Here is a 25,292-nt window from a genome sequence, read left to right as displayed (position 1 = left end):
CTCCCTCCCAGTCTCGTCTACAAACACACCTGCATGCACCACATCTACAGGCACTAGGACTCGCACCAGGACACCCAGCACCACAAGCCGCTCACCTGCACTCACCACCTCCACTGCCATTTACACGTCCCCTGCGTCCTCTCCCAGTGTGTCTGTGACGCCCCCTCCCAAAGTACACAAACGCCGGCAATCACTCACCCTACATCCATCCACCTCACGACAGCCTCCAGTACCTGCACCTGCACCCAAAACACCTAAAGTGACACCTCCTACAACCACCTCCTCTACCTCCACTCCCAAACCCCCTCCAACTACCCATCCCAGTGACCGTCAGAAACTGTCTCTCTGTCAAATTGACCTGTTTGCCCCCACCCCTCCCTCCAGTTCATCAGTCCCGTCGTAGCGCCTCAGCCAAAAAGCCTCCAGTACCAGTGGTGAGTGTTCCAGGTTTTTGGAGTGCACCGTCCACCAGGGCAGGCAGTAGGATCCGGAGCCAAGGCACTGTCAGCCCACCCCCTGTAAAGGCACCGAAATTGGAGAGTGGACGACGGGACCGTGTCAAGACTCCTGGTGGGACAACAAGTGAAAATGGGATCCAAGGCGATTGGTGAGTCAGCTGTCACTCCAAAGAAGGTGGGGAAGGTTCCGAGGAAGTCTGCCCAGCCTGTTGTGAGTGTCACGGCGGAGAAGTGCGCCATCATTTCCGGCGGTCCAGACACAACCGCCAGCACTGTCATTACTGGTCAGGAGACCACCGCCAGAGTCAGTGCCCAGGAGGGCCCAAGTATCGTTACTGGTCAGGAGACCACCGCCAGAGTCATTGCCCAGGTGGGCCCAAGTATCATTACTGGTCAGGAGACCACCGCCAGAGTCAGTGCCCAGGAGGGCCCGAGTATTGTTACTGGTCAGGAGACCACCGCCAGAGTCATTGCCCAGGAGGGCCTGAGTATCGTTACTGGTCAGGAGACCACCGGCAGAGTCATTGCCCAGGAGGGCCCGAGTATCGTTACTGGTCAGGAGACCACCACCGGAGTCAGTGCCCAGGAGGGCCCGAGTATCGTTACTGGTCAGGAGACCACCGCCGGAGTCAGTGGCCAGGAGGGCCCGAGTATCGTCACTGGTCAGGAGACCGCCGCCGGAGTCAGTGCCCAGGAGCAACCAGGATCCCACAGCCCCGCTGGGCGATGATGGAACGTCATGCCACACCCCAATGTCCAGTGTGGAGTTCATCATGCCACACCCCAATGTCCAGTGTGGAGTTCGTCATGCCACACCCCAATGTCCAGTGTGGAGTTCGTCATGCCACACACCAAAGTCAGTATCTGAACCGCCATCTCAGGCTACCGCTGAACAGTCCATAGCCAGCCATGGCAAAGCACCGCTGAACAAGGCCAAGACCGCCATGGTGAAGACCACCGAACAGTCCATAGCCAGCCATGGTGAAGACCGCTGAACAGTCCATAGCCAGCCATGGCAAAGCACCGCTGAACAAGGCCAAGACCGCCATGGTGAAGACCGCTGAACAGTCCATAGCCAGCCATGGCAAAGCACCGCTGAACAAGGCCAAGACCGCCATGGTGAAGACCGCTGATCAGGGCAAACACCGTGTGGGTATGAATATGCCGCCACATCAGGCATCCTTCTCCCATGTGCAGCTGGGACAGTGACAGGACAGGAACTTTCACAGGGAGACTCATCCAGTCTGGCCACCAGTCCCACCCAGTACCAGTTGAGAACTACATCTACTTGCGTCAATGTGGCTTTGCACTCCCCAGGATTGTTCAGTGGGCAACCCACCCACTGTAGAGACTTGAGAGACTGTGGCTTTGCACTCCCCAGGATTGAACGGTGGGCAAACTTCCCACTGAAGAGACTTGAGAGACTGTGGCTTTGCACTCCCCAGGATTGAACAGTGGGCAACCCACCCACTGTAGAGACTTGAGAGACTGTGGCTTTGCACTCCCCAGGATTGAACAGTGGGCAACCCACCCACTGTAGAGACTTGAGAGACTGTGGCTTTGCACTCCCCAGTATACATCAATGGGCATGGAGCCCCGTCGTGGATCTGGCTTTGCTGTCATCCGGCTGAGGTGCCCCCCCTTCCCTTCCCCCTGAGGTGCCTGTAGTGTTTCAATCTGATGCCCCGGCAGTGTTCTCTCGGAATTTGGTCAGGTATCTATTGTGGGCCTCGCCCATGCATTTTTGGACTGTTGGTGCAAGGACATTGTTGTGTACATATCTGCACTACTTCTTGTATTGTATTTGTAAATATGACAGATTTCGAGCTATGATTCAGTATATTTTATATGACATGTATATTGGCACATTACAATATTTGAACGGATCTCGCTTTGTCTTTGCATTCTTCCGGGGGGATTGTGGGTTGTTAATGTGATATTTTTGACTGCATTGGTGTGTATGTTGTAATATGCGAGGGTGGGGGTGGGGGTGTTTGGTGGGTGTCCCCCTCACTTTTGCCTCCCCCCCTCCCCCGTGTCGTAGATGCAGTACTCACCGGTATGTTCTGCGCCTACGTCGCTGTTGTTCGTACAGGAGCAGAAAGACAAGGGCAGGTAGGATTTGGAGTTCCAGCTCCATGGAGTCGCCGTTCCTCGTAGAGTGTGTTGAGGTGAGCGTTTTCCCATAGCAAAGGCTGTTTCCGCCGTGTTTTTATCCACGGTGAAGCGTTTTCCCATAGCAAAGGCTGTTTCCGCTGTGTTTTTATCCACGGTGAATCCGCCCTGGAAAAGGTGGCGGATTGGTGTGTCGTAATAGTGTGGGCGGTACTTTGTCTCCCACCTGTCTGTTGGCGGTGACCGCCACGCTGTTTGTCTGTACCGCCGTGGCGGGCGATGTGTTAAAGTGGCTGTCTTTGTTGGCGGTTACCGCCAGGTTCGTAATTCCCTTTTTTTTCCCGCCGCCCTGTTTGCGGTATTACCCCACCTTTTACACCGTCCGCCAGGGTTGTAATGACCCCCTATATCTTTTGGCCAAGGCACACAAAGATAAATTGAATCCACCAGGAAGATCAATTGTGTCAGCTATGGGTTCCCTTTTGAAGAATACTTCCAAATATATTTATATTTTCTCCGTCCATTTGTGGAGACAGTATCTTCATATGTGAAAGACACTATGGATTTCTTGAAGATCATAGAGAACATACAATGGGAAGATGACTATTTGTTGTTGACATTGGACGTTGCTAGCCTTTATACTGGCATTGATCATGAGTTGGGTCTGAAAGCAATCAGACACTACATGCAAGCAAGATCTATTTCATTACTGCTACATACAGAAATGTTATGTTATATGATAAGCTACTGTCTAAGGAATAATTTATTTCTCTTTGACAATCAGGTTTATAGATAATTGCAAGGGCCTGCAAAGGGAACTTGTTTTGCCCCAAGCTATGCAAATTTGTTTTTGGGCTAGTGGGAGGAGCAGATTTCCATTGAGAATGATGAGTTTGAAGAAAGAGTGATTTTGTGGTGTCGATATATTGCTGATATCTTAGTAATTTGGAGAGGGGATGTACCATCGACTATGAGATTTGTTCAGAGTTTAAATCAGAATGATTCCAATTTGAAGTCTGTTGAACAGCACAGCACAACAAATATTGCATTTTTTGATGTTGAAGTGGTGGTCAAGAATGGTGGTCTTACCTCCAAAGTACATAGAAAATTGACAGCTGGGAACAGTTTACTTTATGCTTCGAGTGCACAAACCGTCCAGGTTAGTACAAAGTATTCCTTATGGGGAATTACTGAGAGCAAGACGGATCTGTAGTGATATATCAGACTGTCAAGAAAAATGTGAAATTATGTGTAAAAGATTCATGAGAGAGGATATATATGAAGGTTATTACACAGGCAAAACAAAATGTGAATCAGACTTGTAGGGAAAATCTATTATTTAAGATTTGTCCCAAGGAGGAAAAAATTGAAACAATCTGATTTATCACAACTTATAGTAATCAATCCTATAATGTTGGGGACATTTTGAACAGAAGCTGGCACATTTTACAAACAAATTCAGTGCTATGCAAATTCATACAAGATACACCACAGATCACTTTAAAAAAGAATCGATCCTTGAGAGAGGTTTTATGTCACAACTTTGTGACATGCGAGCAAGAACCTATAACTATGATGCCATCAGGATTGTATCATTGCATGCAATGAAAAACATGCAGGAACAGTAAAAACTGCAAAAAAATAGAAGTGATAAGTATTAAGAAAGAACATGTTATCAAAGGACATTTTAATTGCAATACAACATACTGTGTACACTGTATAATATGCCCTTGTCAGAAGATATATGTGGTCAATACAATTCATAGTGCCAAGAAAAGGGTATTAGAATACAGAAGAGCTATTAGAAACTATGATAAAAACTATGCTGTGGCAAGACACTTTCATGACAAACATTTTGGAAATGAGAATCTACTTCGGTTTGTAGTGATTAATCAGGTGAAAGTGAATTGTCGAGGAGGAGATAAAGAACGGGAGTTAAGGATTTTGGAACCCAAATATTTAATTAAATTTGATACACCTGATCCCTTAGGGTTAAATTCCAGTGAAGAAATGTGTATAAATTTAGGATAGGAGAATAGGATTCATGACTATACAAGCATCTTTTGTATCATCATTACATTATTTTATTTAGATTATTTTTTGGGTTGTGGGCATTTGTTGATTTCATGATTGTTTTTTATAAACTATGTTGAATCAGGCAAAATTACTCTGAATTAAGATAGAGTAATGTGGACAATATAAATAGTAGTACTTCATATGATGAAATGAGAGACAAGCTATGAACTTTAATATTCCGGTAGAAATGTATCCAAAGATTTAGAGATACCCTGTTGAATACAAAAACTGAAGAATGGATTAATAATTATAGTATTGATATACGTTTGCCCACTGGGGCATGATTGTTTACTTTTTAAACAGTGTATATATACATGCAACATTAGCAAATACAAGAAGAGATACAAGAGGGTAGTTACAAATATGGGTACACCCGATCTGGTTTACACAACATAAATATATATACTAGTATTAACAAATTAGGATATATAACAGTATATTATGATATCTAAATAATAAAGGAAAAATGGGTATATTGAATGTTGATATATATAAATAATATTAATGAATATAGATATATGATAATATATTGTTAAATATTAACAAAAGAGAAGACATGTTTGTATAATGTTTCATGTATGAAATAAAGAACGTTCACATAGATAATTAGAAATACCACACCATTCCAAGATGACCACCATTGTGGGAGTGCTAGTATTAAGATTTGGATGATTGTCCTTTTTTTATGTTTGAAGATATTTATAGTTGTGTTTCACAGTCGCACTCCATCCATGACCAAGGCTACGGCCGAAACGCGTTGGAGGGGAGCCTTTTTTCCAAATAAACTTTTATCTATTGTCAGCAGCTTGGAGTTGTCCCGGCTTTCCTTTAATCAAGAGGAACATTTGCTATAGGTTTGGGAGCTGTGGAGCCTGGCTGGGACCACTGTGTTACAGCTTCCGCATTCCGGATTTTGTTTCAAATATATATATATATATATATATATATATAGAGAGAGAGAGAGAGAGAAAGAGAATGAGAAATTGGGTTGTTGGTTGGTTGGTTGGTTGGTTGACTGGGGCATGAGCCCTGATCAAGCAACAGACACAATCCCTTGCAGGGCAGACCATTAAAAATCACTTAATAAACTTATGCTTAACCCTGGATAGCTTAGTTTAAAAAGTATTCAGAACAAGAAAAATGCTTTAGAGTAGAGTATATTTTAATAAATTTGTTTAAAACTACAAAAACCAATAAGTAGACCCTGAGTTAGGATTTATGAATGTTTTTAGTAAAACCTAGCACCTGAAATATCAAAGCTCTAACCACGGACATCTAGTGGTGGAGACTGGGTGAAAGACAAAAAAAATAGCCAACCACAGCAAAACGCAGGTTGGTGAAGAAGTAGATTGTGCCTGGTTGGCACGTATCTTTGGACTTAGAAGTATTTCTGAGAAAAATGTTTCTACAAGGTAAACTTCAGTGGGGCAAGGCTGCAGGGGGTGTCTGAGGAGAGATCAATATCATCAAATAGTCTTTGGCAGATACCACGATGAAGGTTTCTACTTTTGGATATAGGGCCTGATTTAGATCTTGGGGGAGGCGAAAGCCTGTTGCAACAGTGACGCATAGCCCATCCTCCGAAATCTAAATACCATTGTATCCTGTGGTATTTAGATTTTGGGTTTGGTTGACAGGATATTACTGTTGCAACGGAGTAACCCCTCTCCCAAGATCTACATCAGGCACTTAGGGGGTCATTCTGACCTCGGCGGTAAAAGGCGCCTACCGCCGGTCAGAAATCCTCCATAATTCCGCCGCGGTAATCCGCCACAGTCATTCTGACCCGCAGCAGCCAAACCTCCGAAAATCCGACAGCCACAACAGACCGCCAGACCAGCGGTCGGCGGAAAAGTGGAGGTGACCAAACCTCCACCGTCACGCCAACAGAAATACGCCCATGCCATTACGACCCAGGAATCCACGCGGCGGTCTTTCAAACGTGGTTTTCCATTGGCGGTACACACCGCCGCGGTCAGAATACACACAAACGAACAAAACTCAGCCACATTGGACGATTTGAATTCCACACACCTGATACACATACACACACCACTCCCACACACACAATACAATATAAAACACACACCCACATCACCCACAAACCCCTTCGACCAAAATCCAAAAAGAAGCACTGAGAGACACAGCAGCGATCACAGAACACCATCACACAGAGGCACACTACACCATCACCCACACAAAATCCACACACAAAACAACACACACCACCACACTCAACACACTTAACTACACATACTCCACCCCACACATCATACACACCACTCCATGGCACCCCAAAGACACACCCGCTTCTCAGACGAAGAACTCAGGGTCATGGTGGAGGAAATCGTTAGGGTAGAGCCCCAGCTCTTCGGCACAAAGGTCCAATACACCAGCATTGCCCGGAGGACGGAGCTATGGCAGAGGATTGTCGACAGGGTCAACGCTGTGGGACAGCACCCCAGAGATCGGGAAGACATCAGGAAGCGATGGAACGACCTACGGGGGAAGGTGCGTTCCATAGTATCCAGGCACAACATCGCCGTGCAGAAGACTGGCGGAGGACCCCCACCTCAACCCCCACAATTTACAACATGGGAGGAGGAAGTCTTGAACATCCTGCATCCTGACGGCCTCGCAGGAGTCGGCGGAGGAATGGATTCTGGTAAGTTGAAGCTTCAATACTGCTTCCCCCCCACCTGCATGCCAAATCATACCCCAACCCTCACCCCCATCCTCGAACCCCACCCTCACCCCCACCCCCATCCTCACCCCCACCCTCACCCCCACCACCATCCTCACCCCCACCACCATCCTCACCCCCACCCCCAGCACACCTATTCCCTGCCAATGTCTCACCATCACAACCCACACATCCCAAAACCTAGGCCTGCATGCGTCCACTAAGCATGGACACCCATCACCAAAGCATGCCCAATGCATATACACATCCCCCCCACAAGCCACCCTCACCAAAGCCCCCACACACGAATGCCAGCACTTGGGGACACGGGAACCCACAGATACACCCATATGGCACACATTGAAACTATAACCATACCTCTATACCCCTGCAGGACCCGACCGCCAACACACCGCCACGGAGGGCCCAGAATTCTCCACACCCCCCACCCAAGAGGCCGTCAGCGATGACAGCAGCTCTGTCGACCTGGACACTGATGACCAGCCCGGACCATCGGGGACCTCTGGACAGTCGGTTCCCCTCACACAGGCACAGGCCACTACAGACCCAAACCCCTCTGGGAACACCAGCACAGCTCCCACCCAGCGGGCCCATGCCTCTGTCTCCAGGGCGCGTCAATCTGCGGTGTGTCTACCACTACAGGGCACCCAGGATAAACCACCACCCCAACAACAACAGGGACCTGGGGCAGTGGTGGTGGGCACACCGGCCAGGGGGCAGAGGCCCAGGGAAACAGGGCAACTCGGAGGGCAGCTGTGCGACGGGGGGGACGGGCCCAGGGAACCCACTCTCCACGAGGCCCTCACCACCATCATGGGAGCATACAACCGCTCCCAGGAGACGATGGCGACGGTACTGGCCCGGTTCCAGGAGATCCAGGTACTGCAGGAGGAACACTATCAGGGGTACAGGGAGGACATCAGAGCCCTTACCTCCACCCTGGTTACCATGGTAGGGCTGCTGCAGGAACTCATCAACACAAGGACGGACACTCAACAACAACAAAGGGCCCCTGCCACTAGCCTGGACCAAGAACAGCCAACCACCTCCGCCGGCGCTAGTGGACAGGAGGCCCCCGCACAACAGCAGCCCACCAGACCCCCACCTCCTGCAGGAGAAGAACCACCCCGCAAGAGGGCCCTGAGATCTCGCAAGAAGACAGAGTAGGATGTCAAGACCCCCGCCAGCAAAGGATACCACCTGATGTCATCCCACTGTCCCACATTGTCACCCTGTCCATCCTTGAACTGCCCATGCTCCATCTCTCCACAGGCCTATGGACAATGCACCTGTGTGACTGTTACTCTGGACTCTGCCATGGACATTCCTTCACCATAGCCCACACCCACTTGAAACCACCCATCCCATTTTGAGCACTGAAATAAACACCTATTATGCACAAAACTATCTGGAGTCTGGCTGTGATTTCAAAATATTGTAATTGACATGACAGTGCAAATATGTCCTTGTACATAGTGAAGTCAACAAACAGCTGCCCCAAAGCTGTAGTCCATGGGGAAACGAAGCACAGGACTCGTAGTGGGGACCCCAGATCTGAAATAGGGAGGGAAAAGCCACAACTCAGTCATCATACACTGGGGCAAATAGACAGGCAGCAGAGATGCAGGAGAGTATTTTACATTTACTAAATTATGTTTGAATTGTTACCTGTGTCCTATTGGAAGTACTGTGCAATGATTCTGTCCCTGTTGTCTGTTTCATCCCCGTCGTCTTCCTCCTCTTCACTCTCCACAGGTTCCACAGCTGCCACAACACCACCATCTGGACCATCCTCCTGCAGGAAAGGCACCTGGCGGCGCAAAGCCAGGTTGTGAAGCATGCAGCAGGCCACGATGATGTGACACACCTTCTTAGGTGAGTACATTAGGGATCCACCTGTCATATGCAGGCACCGAAACCTGGCCTTTAGGAGGCCGAAGGTGCGTTCGATCACCCTCCTAGTACGCCCATGGGCCTCATTGTACCGTTCCTCTGCCCTGGTCCGGGGATTCCTTACTGGGGTCAGTAGCCACGACAGGTTGGGGTACCCAGAGTCCCCCAATAGCCATACACGGTGTCTCTCTAGCTGTTCCATCACGTAAGGGATGCTGCTATTCCTTAGGATGTAGGCGTCATGCACTGACCCAGGGAATTTGGCATTTACATGCGAGATGTACTGGTCAGCCAAACACACCACCTGGATGTTCAAGGAATGGTAACTTTTTCTGTTCCTGTACACCTGCTCCCTGTCTCTTGGGGGAACCAAAGCCACATGGGTCCCATCAATGGCACCAATGACGTTGGGAATATGTCCAAGGGCATAGAAATCACCCTTCACTGTAGCCAATTCGCCCACCTCAGGGAAAAGGATGTAGCTCCTCATGTATTTCATCAGGGCAGACAACACTCTGGATAACACCTTCGAAAACATGGCCTGAGACATCCCAGAAGCAATTCCCACTGTTGTCTGAAATGACCCACTTGCCAAGAAATGGAGTACTGACAGGACCTGCACCAGAGGGGGAATCCCTGTGGGTTGGCGGATGGGGGACATCAGGTCGGGCTCCAGCTGGGCACACAGTTCATGTATAGTGGCACGGTCAAGCCGGTAGGTCAGGATAATGTGGCGTGCTTCCATTGTCGACAGGTCCACCAGCGGCCTGTACACGGGAGGATTCATCCGTCTCCTCGCCAAACCCAGCGGACGGTGCCTAGGAAGGACAACATGGAGCACACAGTCAAGCAACCCACAGGTACGTACTCACAGCTTGCACAGTAAACGATTCTCTATGCAGTGAATGGCGTGTCTGAGTGGCTATGCAAGGCCTAGGCCTGTGTGACGCAGTTGAAATTGAGCCATGTGGACCCTCGAAATGGCGGCTGCCTGACCTGTGAAGTGTGACAATGGGATGTGAGGTCAATGCGCTGGCGTGGCACACCGCGGCGGTCGGCGGTCGAAGACCGCGGCGCGAAGCCGCATTGGTTAACATTGAAGCCTATGGGTTTCAGGAGCCAATGGCGAAGGGCGCCGGCGGTGGCGGTACGCACCGCCGCGGTACGCACCGCCGCGGGCGTGACCGTCATTTTCTATCTACTTATTCAGTCGCGACTTGAACTTTCACAGGAGAGGACCTATACTGCAAGTGTTGCTGTGACCTTGGTCTGGAAGGGACAATGGCTGCTGCACCTGGGGAAAGGGCCCCTGCCTTCACTGGAGAAGAGTTGGAGAAACTTGTGGATGGGGTCCTCCCCCAGTATGCGCTACTCTACGGTCCTCCAGACCAACAAGTGAGTTTAATTCAATATGGATTTGGGGCCACTGGCTGGCTTGGGGGCCTGGCGGGGGGCCTGGCGGGGATGGGGGGCATGTTGGGCCTGGCGGGGGGCCTGGTGGGGGGCCTGGTGGGGATTGGGGGCATGTTGGGCATGGCGGGGGGGCCTGGCGGGGATGGGGGGCATGTTGGGCCTGGCGGGGGGCCTGGCGGGGATGGGGGGCATGTTGGGCCTGGCGGGGGGCCTGGCGGGGATGGGGGGCATGTTGGGCCTGGCGGGGGGCATGGCGGGGGGCCTGGCGGGGATGGGGGGCATGTTGGGCCTGGCGGGGGGCCTGGCGGGGGGCCTGGCAGGGATGGGGGGCATGTTGGGCCTGGCGGGGGGCCTGGCGGGGATGGGGGGCATGTTGGGCCTGGCGGGGGGCATGGCGGGGGGCCTGGCGGGGATGGGGGGCATGTTGGGCCTGGCGGGGGGCCTGGCGGGGGGCCTGGCGGGGATGGGGGGCATGTTGGGCCTGGCGGGGGGCCTGGCGGGGATGGGGGGCATGTTGGGCCTGGCGGGGGGCATGGCGGGGGGCCTGGCGGGAGGCCTGGCGGGGATGGGGGGCATGTTGGGCCTGGCGGGGGGCCTGGCGGGGATGGGGGGCATGTTGGGCCTGGCGGGGGCCTGGCGGGGGGCCTGGCGGGGATGGGGGGCGTTGGGCCACTGGCAACGAAAATGCAGACAAACTTGAACGTGGTATTTCTCCCTCCCTGTACGTGTCACATAGGTCCGCGCCCATGAGAAGATCGGGATTTGGCGTGCCATCGCCAAGGAAGTCCGGACCCTGGGGGTCCACCATCGACGGGGCACCCACTGCCGCAAGAGGTGGGAGGACATCCGCCGCGGGACCAAGAAGACCGCCGAGTCTCTGCTGGGGATGGCCTCCCAACGTAGGCGGGGTGCCTGCCGTCAACTGACCCCCCTGATGTTCCGGATCCTGGCGGTGGCCTACCCTGATTTGGATGGGCGCGTGAGGGCAGCACAGCAGACACAAGGGGGTGAGTACAAGCATAATCTACTCTGTTGTCGCTCAGTGGAGGTGTCTGGGTGGGGGAGGAGGGCTGTGGGTCCCCCTAGGCCAGGGCGATATCTGTAGGCTGGGCACCCCCGTAAGCCCCTGTGTCCCCAGCCACCACCCTCAGTAGTGTGCCAGTACAGCCATCCCTGGGCAGTGTCATCCATGGGTTCAGTTGTCAACTCTAGGCGTGTAGGGCATGTTCCACAGAATGCGTAGCGGACCCCAAGTGCGCAACTTAGTGCAGGGGGCATCTGTGTCTGTCATGTCCGCTAACTGTACCGGTGATCCATGTACTCAAACTCTCTTTATTTCTCTCTCCCCCCCCCTTTTTGTTTGTCTTTCTGTGCTTGTGTGCATCAGCATCATCAGGCGGAGGAGAAGTGGCATCGGGGCAGGAGGGAGCTGCATCTCACATGGCCCCGGAGGGCCATGCCACAGAGTCTGACTGGACCAGTGAGACGGAGGGCGAGGGGAGCTCCACAACGGGGACGACTGGACACTGCAGCGACACGGACACGTCCTCGGAAGGGAGCTCCCTTGCGGGGGTGGCACCATCCGTGCCCCCCGCCATTACAGGTACAGCCGCCACCCAGCGCACCATCTCCGCCCTCCCAGCAGCCCCTCAGCGTTCGCCCCGTGCCCGCTCTGCCAGGAAGCCGGGCATCTCCTTCGCCCCAGGCACCTCAGGCCCTGCCCCTGTTACCCCCGCTGCCCTCAGTGAGGAGGTCATTGACCTCCTCCAAACGCTCATTGTTGGGCAGACTACCCTTTTGAATGCCATCCAGGGGGTGGAGAGGGAGGTTCATCGCAGCAATGCGTACCTGGAGGGCATTCATTCGGGTCAGGCTGCCCATCAGCGATCGTTCCAGGCTCTGGCCTCAGCACTGACGGCAGCCATTGTCCCTGTCTCCTGCCTCCCTCTACTAACTCCCTCCTCCCAGTCTCCTGTTCCTCTGCCTGTCCCACCCACACCATCAGACCAGCCTGCACACACCTCAACACCCAAGAGCAGCTCATCCAAACATAAGCTCCACAGATCACGCAGACATTCACACAAGCAACATTCCGATGCAGACATGCCAACAGTCACTACCACCTCTGTGACCCCCACCTCCTCGTCTCCCTCCTCCCACCCTGTGACGTCTACACTCACACCTTCATTCACCTCACCATCAGCCAGTGTTTCCATCACCAGCACACCCTCCAGTACAGTCCGCACACGTGCAGTCACCACCCCCACTGCCATTTACACGTCCCCTGTGTCCTCTCCCACTGTGTCTGTCACCCCCTCTTCCACACCACACAAACGCACCCACCCACCCACCCAACAGCCATCCACCTCACGACAGCCTCCCGCTCCTGCACCTGCACCCAAAGACAGCAAACTTGTCTCGCCTACAACCACATCCTCTCCCTCCACTCCCATACCCACTGTACCTACCACTATCCATTGTCCCAAGAAAATCTATCTCTCTACTGCTACCTTCTTTCCTGACCCTGAGCCCCCCCCTCCTTCTCGTCGGGGTAAGAAGAGCACCTCAGCCACCACCAGCCCTGCAGCCCCCTTGACAAGGGTGCAGGGGTATTGGAGCCCACCAGCCCGCAGGTCTGGATCTTCGCCCAGCAGCAAGGGGACAGCCAGCCCACCCCCTGGGAAGAGGAGCAGAAGGCGGAAGGGCCGCCGCAGGAGCCCGGGTTCTATATCCCCCCAGGACACTAGCCAGCCACCGTCAACAGCCACAGCTCCAAAGGGAGGAAAGGGCCACAGACTCCCGACTAAGGAGGGCAAGGGCAGCAAGGCGGAGAAGTCAGGCTGCAGGCCTGCTGCCCATGGAGGACCCGTCACAGCTGCCCAGGAGGAGCCCGCAACCCCCATAGCCGCTGCCCATGGAGGACCCGTCCCAGCTGGCCAGGAGGAGCCCACCACCCCCATAGCCGCTGCCCAGGGAGGACCCAGCCCAGCTGGCCAGGAGGGCCCCACCACCCACAGCCCAGGTAGGCATTGAAGGAGCACCATCCCCGCTGCCCAGGAGGGCACCACCAGGCAATGAGCAGTTGGCCATAGAATGGCCGCCGTCTCCAGCACCGCTCCGCTGGGGACCGCCGTCTCAAGATCCGCTGAACTGGGCCCTTCAAGGCAAGAACCGCTGAACTGGGCCCCGCCGTCTCCAGCACCGCTCCGCTGGGGACCGCCGTCTCAAGAACCGCTGAACTGGGCCCTTCAAGGCAAGAACTGCTGAACTGGGCCCTTCAAGGCAGGAACCGCTGAACTGGGCCCTTCAAGGCAGGAACCGCTGAACTGGGCCCTTCAAGGCAAGAACCGCTGAACTGGGCCCCGCCGTCTCCAGCACCGCTCCGCTGGGGACCGCCGTCTCAAGAACCGCTGAACTGGGCCCTTCAAGGCAAGAACCGCTGAACTGCGCCCCGCCGTCTCCAGCACCGCTCCGCTGGGGACCGCCGTCTCAAGAACCGCTGAACTGGGCCCTTCAAGGCAAGAACCGCTGAACTGGGCCCTTCAAGGCAAGAACCGCTGAACTGGGCCCTTCAAGGCAGGAACCGCTGAACTGGGCCCTTCAAGGCAGGAACCGCTGAACTGGGCCCTTCAATGCATGAACCGCTGAACTGGGCCCTTCAAGGCAAGAACCGCTGAACTGGGCCCTTCAAGGCAAGAACCGCTGAACTGGGCCCCGCCGTCTCCAGCACCGCTCCGCTGGGGACCGCCGTCTCAAGAACCGCTGAACTGGGCCCTTCAAGGCAAGAACCGCTGAACTGGGCCCCGCCATCTCCAGCACCGCTCCGCTGGGGACCGCCGTCTCAAGAACCGCTGAACTGGGCCCTTCAAGGCAGGAACCACTGAACTGGGCCCTTCAAGTCAGGAACCACTGAACTGGGCCCTTCAAGGCAAGAACCGCTGAACTGGGCCCTTCAAGGCAAGAACCGCTGAACTGGGCCCTTCAAGGCAAGAACCGCTGAACTGGGCCCTTCAAGGCAAGAACCGCTGAACTGGGCCCTTCAAGGCAAGAACCGCTGAACTGGGCCCCGCCGTCTCCAGCACCGCTCCGCTGGGGACCGCCGTCTCAAGAACCGCTGAACTGGGCCCTTCCAGGCAAGAACCGCTGGCCCTTTGGCAGACGTGGCAGGGCAGGATCTGTCTCGGGCAGGGCTGCAGGATGTCCTCTGGCCAACATGCCTCCTCCAGTGGCAGTGGAGTCTGTTATGGACTGTATGGACTGTGGCTTTGCACTTCCCAGGATGGCCCAGTGGGCAGGCCACCCACTGTATGGACTGTATGGACTGTGGCTTTGCTCTCCCCAGGATGGCCCAGTGGGCAGGCCACCCACTGTATGGACTGTATGGACTGTGGCTTTGCTCTCCCCAGGATGGCCCAGTGGGCAGGCCACCCACTGTATGGACTGTATGGACTGTGGCTTTGCTCTCCCCAGGATGGCCCAGTGGGCAGGCCACCCACTGTATGGACTGTATGGACTGTGGCTTTGCACTCCCCAGGATGGCCCAGTGGGCAGGCCACCCACTGTATGGACTGTATGGACTGTGGCTTTGCTCTCCCCAGGATGGCCCAGTGGCAGGCCACCCACTGTATGGACTGTATGGACTGTGGCTTTGCACTCCCCAGGATGGGCCAGTGGTCATGGAGTCCCCTTGTGGATCTGGCGTCGTGTACTCAAGTGGCTGAGGTGCCCCCCCTTCCCTTCCCCCTGAGGTGCCTGTCCTTTTTTCTTTCTGATGCCCCTGCAGTGTTCTCTCTGTGGAGTTCTTGTCGTGGGACTGGGCCTTGCCCCTTTGCTCAGGACCCCTGTGGTCCACGGACAGTGGTTGGACTACATATAGTAGATGTATATATTTTGTACATAGTTTATTTATTTATTTGGATTACTGCTGTCCATTTTTCAATATATCTGCCCGTTTAAGATCTCTTCTTTTGGTCTTTGCATTATTTCGGAGGGGGGGGTTTGTGGGTTGTGACAGTGATCTGTGGGAATGCATTGATGTGTGTGTTGTAGTGGGTGTGGGTGGGTGGGTGTGTGCCGGTAATCTTTTCCCTCCCCTGTGTCGTAGGTGCAGTACTCACCGATGTCTTCCGCGCCGCCGGGCGTGCTCCTGGTACAGGAGCAGGTATAGGAGTGCGGGGATGACCTGTAACTCGGGTTCCATACTGCCGGAATCTCGCGTGGAGTATGTGGAGGTGAGCGTTTTCCCGTTCGTAGTCTGTTTCCGCCGTGTTTTTATCTGCGGTGCTCCCGCCCCGGAAAAGGTGCCGGATTGGTGGGTCGTGATAGGGTGGGCGGTACATTGTCTGCCGCCTGGCTGTTGGCGGTGACCGCCGCGCTGTTTGTTTGTTCCGCCGTGGCGGTCGGAGTGTTAATGCGGCGGGCTGTGTTGGCGGTTCCCGCCAGGGTCAGAATTGCATATTTTGGACCGCCGGCCTGTTGGCGGGTTGGCCGCCGCTTTATCACCGACCGCCAGGGTCAGAATGAGGGCCTAAGTCTACAAAATGGAAGTCAAAAATCTCCAGCAGGATGAAGCAGAGAGCTGTAGCCACAAACAGTTCCCCAAGGCCAGATACCCTTTGGCGAAGGACTATTGAAAAGGATTTGCTGCTGTTGAGAAGAATGTAACGGGAGAAGCTGCAAAGTCAATCCCATTGGTGATGCACCTCGGAAGGAGAGACGAGCAGGTTGGTCCCAGTCTTCTCTTGGTTCTCAGAGCAGTTTTGGGCCAAAAATATTCTAACTCCTCAGTTTTATCACCTTAACAAGGGTCTAGGGCTGATAGAACACCTCTTGGGGTTCAGGACTCACTCAGGCTGGGTCTAGGCTCTAGATTGTGGGAGCCTTTTGTGACCGTGTGGCTCTGAAAAGGAGGTCAGAAAACTACCCTATGGAGTCATTATGGTAGCCCTAGTTTCAGATGGTGATGCAGGGCTCAACAGCAGGGCAGGCTCCGGGCAGCAGAGCAGTCCTTCTAGGCACAGCAAACCAGTCTTGCAGAGTGCACAGCAGGTCACAGCAGCGGGCAGTCCAGTGAGAGACTTTCTGCAGGTCCAGGTGTGAAGTAAAGATTGGTGTCTGAGGTCTGCTTTTTATACTCATGTGTCCTTGTTCCAGAAGGTCGGAGAACATTCTAGACAGTGGATTTGAAATGCATGGAAGTTCTTAACTCCCTTACCCTAGTTCCAAGCTGACTGCAGTGACAAAGGATAGGTGTTAGGTCCTTTGTGGGGGGCAGAGAACTCCCTATTCAGTTGAAAGTGGGGCTGTGCTCAGCTCTGTCAACTCGTCCTGCCTACAGATGGCCCATTAAGACACACCTAATACCCCTATTTTGTGAATGTCTTGGAGAAATTCACAAAGTATAACAGGCAATGACACCAAGTCATGTGATCCAAGACAAGCTACAGGCAGAAAAGGGCTAAGGGCCAGAAAAATGGCAACTTTCTAAAAGTGCCATTATCAACATTGTGATAAAAAAACCAACTTTAACAGTAAATAGGGTTTCTCATTACAATTCCAAAAACACCAAATGTGGCATAGCTACATGTTCCCAATTGGAAATTACAGCTTAATAAATGTAATACAGAAACCCCAATGTTATCCTATAGGAGTGCTAGGCCTTATTGTGGTGAAAATACATTTAGGAGTTTTTTCCCTACCAGGAAATGGTATACCACCCTTTAAGTGTCTTAGAAGTAAACTAAATATGCTAATTTTGTATAAGCCAATTAAACTCTGTTTTTGGGGAGTAAGCACAAACACTTTAACTCTAGTTAGTGGTGGTAGAGTGTGCAGAGTTCCAAGGCCAACAAAATCACAAATTGAGCAAAAAGTAGAGGGAAAAAGGCAAAACATTTGGGGGTGACTCTGCAGAAAGGGCCAGGTACAAGAGTGTGCAACAAAGTTCAACACATTATTTATTAATTATGCGAACTTATATATTAAAACATTGCAAACGAATGTTGTTTAGGAAGTTAGGTAGGGGTATGCCTCTTCAAAATGACAAAAAAAAGATTAATACTCAACACAATGAAAATAAGCAACACACATGCATCTTATTGAATGTTCTATGTTCATACTTTCAGACAAGCAGATAACATGTTAAACATTAATATGAAAGATTATGAGAAAGCTCACAGTGAACAAATAACAGGAGAGCACTTTCAAATCCTATGTTCACTTATATGACAATTGCAAATATACATGTACCTACTGTTTCCCAGTTGCTCATGTGCATGAAAGGTCAGCTAGGCAGCTTTCAGGACCCTTAGGTACATGACATGTGCTGTGTATACTGCTAGGAGGAGATGCTCATAATGTCCTTTACCTTCACATGGGCTCAGTGATGCACGTCTTCCCATTGCTTATGGCACAAACTCCCCTGCCAGTTGTTGACACAAAATGTCCCTCCAGGTGTGGGAATTCACTTCTTTTCCCAACTGGGAATCAGACCCCCATTAAAGCCGAGGATTCTTGGCAATGACCCTCCACCCGCTTCATTGGTGATATTTTGTTCTGAAAAAGGGAGGCCTTCTCCTTAATTCTCTTAGCCATGTTGGGGGATCGATTAAGCAACAGAGCAACAGGATAGAGGGCGATACTTTTTGGGTGTGGGGATTACTCAAAATAAAAACAAAATATCTGACTTCTTTTTCCAAAACTATGTAATTTTTATTAGCAGTAGGTGGTGATCTTCATCCAAGTGTGGAGTCTCTGTCACAAGTGCAGAGGAGAAACATGTCACAAAGGTCAGAGGCTCAGCATGTCGGGAAGAGACTTTCAGCATGCATTAAAATACATGCAAATGTAACTTAATAACAAATAGACCTCAGGGAAGAGTCAGGTGCATATTATATGTATATAAAGTTAAGCTTTTTGTATGTTGTACATAACAAATGAGTGTGGTATGTGAAATGAAGTGACTGTGGGGGTTATTACAACTTTGGAGGAGGTGTTAATCTGTCCCAAAAGTGACGGTAAAGTGACGGATATACCACCAGCCATATTACGAGTCCATTATATCCTATGGAACTTGTAATACGGCTGGTGGTATATCCGTCACTTTACCGTCACTTTTGGGACGGATTAACACATCCTCCAAAGTTGTAATAACCCCCTGTGTGTTTATATGGATTAATGTAACAATGTTGGTGAACTAGAGGTGTCAAGTTTTTCTTATCATTGAGTATAGCATGTTAGCTGACTACATTATACAAATTAAACATAGTTGTCTCAGGGTGAAATATTTTGGCAGTGTGTTACTTCATTGACAAAATAATGTCCAATCACATAAATGCAGTAACCAAGCTAGCAGCTCAGGACAAAAAACAGTTGACTAGCTTATCCTGCACCTACAATCCCTGACCTCTGTTCTGTACCTCACATCAATGACCTGGATGTGGGCAGTGATCGTGGACAGGATTTACATGTAAGCCCCTTTCTAGGATGAAGATGTGCCACATACCACCAGCTTTAAAAATCTTGTACACAACTTCTGGGGAGCACACTAGCACTGCCTGTACAGTAAAGACATCATAATCACCACTTAAGGGGGCCTAAAGTACATTCAATGAAGTTCAGTGTCTGTATTTGTGCTCTTTTGTACATTCACTGAGATACTGGTGTACATTTGCAGGGTGTGCGGCGATGTAGAGCGAGAGCATGCCCAGCAACACCTGTAAAAAAAATGTTTTTTAACAAGGGCCTTCTATTATTCTACAGCTAAATTATACATGCCTACCTGCATGCTGTATGTGTCATGTGTGTTGTAGCCAATCTTGATTAGGGTTGAGATGGCTTCCCCTAATACAAATGCAAGCCCACTGTGAGGTTTTATCATTTACCAAGAAGGCACAACTCTCTAAAATCACAGCAATCAAACAATGTGCAAGAGTTGACTAGCAGAAAATTAAACAACTCTGTGTACCTACAGGGAAAGCTTTATTCACATATGTGAAGTGCCCCCTGGCATCACAGATGGCCTGCACATTGATGGTGTGCTATCGGTGTTTGTTACAGAAAAGGTGTGCTATGTGGTGAAGAGGCTGAAATGCTATGTGAATGCAATCAATCACACCTATCACACACATCAGGGGTGTGGGCAAAGGCATGAAATTCCCTCGCTACACTTTATGCTTCCACCAGTAAGCATGGCATGGTGATAAATTGATGCTCTTGTCTGTTGATGCATCTCAGAACCTGATTTAAGCATTGGAGCTGGCTGGCCTTTGAAATGCCAACATCATCAGAGGAGGCCCTCTGGAAAGATCTAGTGGCCATAAAATGAAGTATGGCTACTATTTTGACATTGGCTGGGATAACGTGAAAGTTGCCTGTTGTTAGAAATTGGGTCTCTAGTTGGCAGTCAGTTTGCATTCTTTCCAATCAGGGACCCTCATTTTAGTCAGGGCAATGGAGATACACACTTAAGATAACCCCTGAACACAGTATTGGTACTTTGACACAAGCAATCAGGCTTATCTCAAAGGCAATGTGTAAAGTATTTGTACCAAAGCACACAAATACAGTGGAAACAAAACAAAATAGACACAACACAAGTTTAGAAAAATAGCCAATATTTATCTATATCAAACAAGGCCAAAATGACAAAAATACAACATAGACAAGTAAAGTTATTAATGTTTTAAATTAAAAAGAGTCTTACTCCATAGAAAACAATGGATGTGTTGATATTACACAAAGTACCTGGTTTGTGTCAAAAATAAAGCTGCACGGGCGAGCGTGCATCGGAAAAGTCAGCGATGCATCGATTCCTTACTCACAAGTGAGGCTGTGAAAAGTTTCTTCTCTGGTTAAATAGATGATGCATCATTTTTCTCTCCCACAAGAGAGAGATGCATTAATATCCAGATGGGCACCTCAAGTCTGGACAGGTTCACGTCAATTTTGACGCCCGTTGATGATGCACACTAAATCTGTCCGCACAGTGATGAGGAACCGATCTGTGTGGGGCTTGCATTGATTTTAGCCAATGCAAGTGGGTTTTGCGTCATTTCTCCAGCTGCAGTGCGGGTGATGCATCGATTTCCCAGCCACAATGCAGGTGGTGTGGCGATTTCTCAGCTGTGATGCAGGTGGAGCGTCATTTTTACAGCCACATTGCAGGTGATGCATCAAATTTTTCCCTGCACCGCTCCTGTGCATAAATGTCCGCGTTGGTTCCACCACCTTCACCTTTCAAGGACCCAGGGTCTAGAGTGGGCATCACTTGGCAGGGTAGGAGTCTCAGTAGAGAGTCCAAATGCTGGCAGAAGAAGTCTTTGAAACAGGAAGCAAGCTCAGTCCAAGCCCTTGGAGACACTTCAAAAGCAGTAATATACCAAAAAGCTCAGTTTTTTCCTCTTTAAGGCAGAAGCTTGAATTACAGGCCAACCCAGCAAAGCACAGTCACAGGCAAAGGGGCAGTACTCCTCCCCCAGCTCTTCATCACTTCTCTTTGGCAGAGGTTCCTCTAGGTTCCAGAAGTAATCTCAAAATCTGGGCTTTTGGGTCTACTTCTTGTAACCCTTTCTGCCTTTGAAGTTGGCAAAGGAAAGTCTGTTGTTCACAAGACACTGCCTTGCCCAGGCCTGGCTCCAGGCACACACCAGAGTTAGGAAACTGCATTGGGTAAGGGCAGAGACAGCCCATTCAGGTGTAAGTGTCAGCTCCTCGCTGCACTCTAGCCCAGATGACCCAACAGTATTTGCAGGCGTCACCCCAGCTGTCTTTGTGTCACTGTCTAGTAGAGATTCAAAAACAGCCCAACTGTCAGTGTGACCCAGACAGGGAATACACAAGCAGGCAGAGTCACAGAATCGTTCAGGCAAGAAAATGCCTACTTTCTAAAAGTGGCATTTTCAAGCTGACAATCTAAAAAACAACTTTACCAAAAGATGTATTTTTAAATTGTGAGTTCAGAGACACCAAACTCCCCTTCTCCTTCTGCTCCCAAAGGGAAACTGCCCCTGAAAATATTTAAAGGCAACCTCTATCTTAACCTAGGAGAGAGATAGGCCTTGCAACAGTGAAAAACAAATTTGGTAGTATGTCACTGTCAGGACATGTAAAACATATCAGTACATGTCTTACCTTTAATATACTCTGCACCCTGCCCATCGAGCTACGTAGAGACTACCTTAGGGGTGCATCACATATATAAAAGTTTGGGCCTGGCAAGTGGTTACACTTGCCAGGTTGAATTGGCAGTTTAAAACCGCACACAGAGACACTGAAGTGGCAGGTCTACGCCATTTTCACAGGGCTACTCATGTGGGTGACACAATCAGTGCTGCAGGCCCACTAGTAGCATTTGATTTACAGGCCCTGGGCAAGTCTAGTGCACTTTACTAGTGTCTTACTAGTAAATCAAATATGCCAACCATGGAATAGTCAATTACACATACAGTTTACAGAGAGAGCACTTGCACTTTAGCACTGGTCGGCAGTGCTAACGTGCCCAGAGTACTAAAATCAGCAATAACCAAGTCCAGCACATAGTCAAAACATAGAAAGCAGAGGCAAAAAGACAGGGGAGACCACGGCAAGAATACCAGGTCTAACACATGTCATTGAATCCAGCACCTGCTCCCAGTCAGCAATTAGTTTCTGATTCACATAAGTGGAAAGTGGTATCTGGAAATAACAGCATCTCTGGATATACTAAAGAAGTTGATCATTTGCACTCTGTATCCTCCTATCCCTCTGTATCCTCCTCCTCCTCAAATAATCTCTCCCAAATACCCAAGGCAAACACGTTCAATAGCATAGTGAAGGTAGGAATAAAATTGGCTTTGTGAGTTATTTTTTACGTGGACAGCTTTGATGTGATTGATGGTTGTTGTACTGCACTTCTGCTGGTGATTTGTGGTAGAATTGAGAGTGCTAATTCCTTTCATTACCAGCCATGTTGTAAGTGTTGAAATAATTGTGATATAGCTGTAGGATTTCTTTCATCACTTTTCACGAAGTTACATTTTAAATAAAAAATAAATGTTTACACATGAAATAAAATTAATTTGTTTATGCAGTAGACATATTTCAATGGAAACACATATTCGAATTGTTTTTTAATTACATGTTATTGTAAGTTCCATTTAGTTGATTGAATTATAATAAAACAAATTGTATTTAAACAAATGGTAAATGCAATCATCTAAAATGCTGTACATTTTACATTACTTATTCAAATATATTGAATTTAACATACTTTGCTAGTTCCTTCCTGCGCAAAAATATGTGTGTGTATGGTGTAGGGGTGCCTGCTTTGGCACTAGGCACCAAATTGTGCACCAGAGCTGACGGAAAGGACAGGACTGTGCCATATATCATAAATATGTTGCATTCCTGTCATTTCAACTTGGCATATGGCAGCACAGCAAAAATATTTATGGTGCTGCCCTATGCCAAATCATTATAAAAATGCCCCTTATTACCAATGAGATGCAGAGACATGCATTGAGATAGGGCAAAAGACCAGGAAGAATAGACCCCAAGAGATAAATCACATTTGCCTCTTAAATCATAACTGCACACAATAACAAATGGCAAGCACTGTAACTCTGACATAGCACAGTTCGTTCTATACGTGGTTACTCATAAAACAGCATATTTCAATGCATGTGACTACATGTGATACACTATTACCTACAGCGACTGGGCATAAGCGAGAATTATAGAGTGTCAGTTTAAAGTTTTTGGTATCTAGCTTTAAGGTTGAATTGGAATTATAGAAAGTTGACACATTGTCGATCTTCACTTTGGTCAGTCCTACAAGTCTCCGTGATACATCACATGTTAAGATGCCCTGTAATGCACATATCAAGCACCAAACCACTGACCCATTCATAAACGACACTCTAGGGAAAGCATCAATCTCACACACAGGATCTTATCTATCTGGTTCCTTCACGTTAGTGGTTTTACATCATACATAAAACACAAGAAGGTTTCCGCCCCCTCTACCCAGATATTGTCCTAGCCCAGGAAACATTTGAACTGCAAAAATTAAGAGAAATACTGGAAATTGCAACAGACATTTCAACAAAAGCCCTCGACCAAACACTTAGACAACTTACCAACAAAATAATATGAACTTAACTATATCTACTATCACTAGCAGAAAACGTCTTATACAGGATTAGGAGATATAATCATGAGCATGGAGAAAAAGCAGGAGGATTACTCATTTTCCAGTTAGAACAATAGGAGAACAACTCTACAATACGATCCCTACATGATATTCCAGGAAATCTAATTCCACTTCCATACCAAAGGAATTTGAATCCTTCTATACATATTTCTATATGTTTGAATAAACAGATGAGGGCGGCACAAAATAAGAATTCACCTTCTTGGGAGAGCTACCAGTACCAAACCTAAAATGTGATCTAGTGAAAATGCTTGATAGAGAAATCAATGACATTCAGAGGCAATAAAAGCTATGTCCTCATGGAAAGCACCGGGTGAAGATTGTTTCCCCTTAGCGTTTAACAAACTCACATCTGAATTGACTGTCCCCCTCTTGACAGATGTGTTACATCGCCCAAAATTTACCAGAACTCATATATCCCTAACCTCCAAACTGGGGAGAGACTCACTACTGGCAACAAATTGGAGACCCATCTCAGTCCTCAATAACAACCTTAAAACCATGGCAAAACTCATAGCTAATAGTCTTTCATCATACACAAAAATTACTTTGGGGTTGTCCAAAGACAACCCTCAAGGATCATCATAACTGTTAGAAATGGGGTCTCTAGTTGGCTGAGGTAGACACCCTCGTCCAAGTAGGGACCACAATCCTAATCAAGATAAGTCACAACACATTCCAAATGATCCTGTGTCCACCCTCTGTTAGCTTAGCACTAAGCAGTCAGGCTTAACTTAGAAGGCAATGTGTAAAGTATTTGTGCAGTAAATCCTACAGCCACACAGTGAAAACACCACAAAAATACACACAGAGATTTTAGAAAAATAGATAATATGTATTTGAATAAAATAAGGTCAAATGCGATAGATCCAATAAGCACAAGTTGAAATATCACTTTTAAAAGTTTAAGATTTTCAATCCTTAAAAATAAACAGTTGTTTCTTTGTTACACACAATACCTGGTATTCGTAAAAAAGAAAACGATGCACGGAGACCGCAGAGGAATGTGTTGTTTCTTTCACGCTTCAAGGGGTTTGCGTCATTTTTCCTGCACAAAGTCTTGGTTCCTCACTGCAATGCAGAGATATTTTGACACCCAGGGACAAAGCTTTCAAAATCCTTGACGCGCTATATGAAGGCACAGGTGCTGTGTCGATCTAGTAGGCGATATGTCGCATTTACTATCGGAAGATAGGCACTGCATCAAATTTCCATTTGAGAAGTTGGGGCTGTGACGTTTCGGTTGGCTGTGCAGCAATTTCTCGGTTGCAATGCAGGCTATGTGTCGATTTCTGTGGGCAGTGCATTGTTTTTTAGATACACAAGGAGTTTCTTGAAGAGATCAAGTCTTTGAGGGCCCTGAGACTTCAGAAACAGGAGGCATATTCAGAGGCTAGCAGGGAAACAGCAGGTCAGAAGTCCTTCTCAGCAAGGCAGTCTAGAT

Source organism: Pleurodeles waltl, chromosome 5 (assembly GCF_031143425.1).
Source record: "Pleurodeles waltl isolate 20211129_DDA chromosome 5, aPleWal1.hap1.20221129, whole genome shotgun sequence".
Classification (NCBI taxonomy): Eukaryota; Metazoa; Chordata; class Amphibia; order Caudata; family Salamandridae; genus Pleurodeles; species Pleurodeles waltl.
Note: the sequence above shows the minus strand (reverse complement) of the source record.